Below are 2,586 nucleotides of genomic sequence, written 5' to 3'. Positions count from 1 at the left end.
CATTTCAAAACAAAACCTTACAAAACTTATAGTTCTGAACTCAGAAACGCTTGCTTAACAACCCTATTAAGTTTTCACAGCAATACACAAAACACTTAGAGAGAATCGAGAGTTCAAATATAAAACAATAGGGGGGAAATCCAGACTCCTGTTGGACTTTTTTCTGTCAGTGCTCTTATAATTTGTTTAACAAATTAAAAATTAACCATGTTCACAGAGTACCTGTAATCCATTTACTGACCCCATACTCTGACCTTCTTCTTCTGCAGTTTAAAAGTTAAAAAAAATGCCTGCCTGATTTTTAATTAATTTAAGAAATTTAACATTTGAGTCAATGATGAGTGCCGGCATGCTCAGTAACAGCCACCTGTCAGTGTTCTAAAAGCCAGATTCACAGCTGTTTGGATTGGCTAATCAGGTGGCCACACCAATACCAGACATTGATTCCTCTTTAGACAGTTATAGCTTCTCCCAAAGAATCCTGGGAAGTGAAATTTGTGAAAGTTGCTGAAAGTTGCTAGGAGACTCCTATTTCCCTGACAGAGTTCCAGTGGCCAGAGTGGTTAGACAGTCAGCCCCTCTTCTGCGGATTGCAGCTCTGTGAGGGGAATAGGGCATCTTCTAGCAACTCTCAGCACCCTTCACAAACTACACGTCCCAGGATTCTTTGGGGGGAAGCCATGACTGTCTAAAGTGAAATAAAGGCCTGGTGTGGATGTGGTCAGGGACAGCTTTGGTTTAAATTTGGGTGGGAGACTACATGTGCCTGCTGTAGAATAAAAAGGTGGGGGAAACCCTGTAAAACAATGGTACTGTTCACAATGTTTTCCTTTTCGAAAGGACAGGGGCTTTCCCTCTGCCCAGTGCCAGCCCACCAAATCTCTTCCTCTCCCCCTCCCGCTCCCCTCCCTCTCCTCCCCCCTCTCTCTTCCCCCTCCTCCCTAAGGTCAGTTTCACCTATTCTAAGCATGATTGTACATGAGTAAATCCCACTGAACTCAAAAAGCATGAAAACGTTCAAACCTGCCCTTCCCTCCTATCCCTTTTCCCCCTCCCCTCCCTTCCTCCTTTCCACTCCTCTCCCCTCCCCTTTCTCCTCTTCCCACATGGTCAGTTTTACCCATTCTAAGCATGACTGCAAGGGAGTAAATCCCATTGAACTCAATAAGCATGCAAATAATCAGACCTGCCTTTCCCCTCTTCCTCCCCTCCTTTTCCTTTCTTCCTCCCTCCTCCTCCCTTCTTTCTCCCCTCTTCCTTCTTCCTCCTCTCCTGCCCACTCCAGCCCGCCTTCCCTTGTGGTCAGTTTCATCTATCCTAAGCATGATTGTATGGGAGTAAATCCCATTGAACTCAATAAGGATGCAAATAATCAGGCCTGCCTTTCCCTTCCTCCCCTCCCCTCCTTCCTCTCCTCTCCCTTCCTCCTCCCTTCTTCCTCCTCCCCTGCCCACTCCAGGCTTCCTTCTCCATGGTCAGTTTTACCTAAACTAAGCATGATTGCACGGGAGTAAATCCCACTGAACTCAGTAAACACGCAAATGATCAAACCTCCCCTCCTCTTCCCCCTCCTGCCTGCTCCCCTCCCCTTGCTCCCCTCCCCATATCCAGCTGGAGCCAGTTGCAATCTATGGCTCAGCACTGACAAATGGGAGAGGAAATTAGCAGCAATGCTACCCTGGAGGCTGAGAGGAAGGCAATGGGTGGCATTCTTTAATCCCAGCAAGGCTGCTTCTCAAAGAAGAGGAAAATTAATATCAGGAGGAAAATATCAGAGGCTCCCAACAGCCTCCAAGGACAGCTGACAGACCATAATTTGTGAGTCTCCTGCATGTATGATATAGGTATAATTAAGACACACACTTAAAAAGCTGGTTACATTTCTTGCCTGTGGCCCACCTCTTCTGCCATTGGTTGCGCTGGCAGGATGTCACAGAATGTTAATGAACATTCTGATTTCTCAGGGTGAAGGTGTCAAGAACAGAATGCCGACAAGTCGCAGCTTCTGTGAGGGCAGTGAAAAGTTAAGGTGGCAGCAGGAGGAACCTTTTCTAGGATCTATGGAGAGAAAGAGGCTGTGTGCTATTAGCAGGAAGGAGGCAGTGACATTGGTCCTGAGCTGGCAAGGAAGCCAAAGACTGGCAAACTGAATGGGAAGAGGGCTAAGGGAACATGGGCAGAACAGTCATCAACTGATTGTGTGTATAGGTCTGCCATACCCCCAGGTGACCAGTAATGTGGAGCAAAAGGTGGTTGCATGGAAAACATATACATCTATATAATGAAGTCACAATAAGATATATCAGATCCTTCCCAAAGAACAATTGGTATCATTTAGCCCTGCAGGGTGGAAGGTGATGGACATGTGATCTGTCAATGTGTGTTCATTTGAACCAGGCTGCCAAAAAGAGTGGGATGAAAGTCAACACAGTGAAAGCCAAGAAATGTCACATGAGTTGACTCTAAGATGCTGCACGGTATGAATTCTGCCACGTCAGAAGACAGCCACATGCATTTCTCTGCAGATCTTTGCCACTAGCTACTTCCTGCAAATCACCCCTGCTGCTGGGTGAATGGTGGCACCCA

This window comes from Rhineura floridana, chromosome 8 (assembly GCF_030035675.1).
Source record: "Rhineura floridana isolate rRhiFlo1 chromosome 8, rRhiFlo1.hap2, whole genome shotgun sequence".
Lineage (NCBI taxonomy): Eukaryota > Metazoa > Chordata > Lepidosauria > Squamata > Rhineuridae > Rhineura > Rhineura floridana.
The sequence above is the reverse complement of the archived record's forward strand: the minus strand, read 5'-3'. Positions refer to the sequence as shown.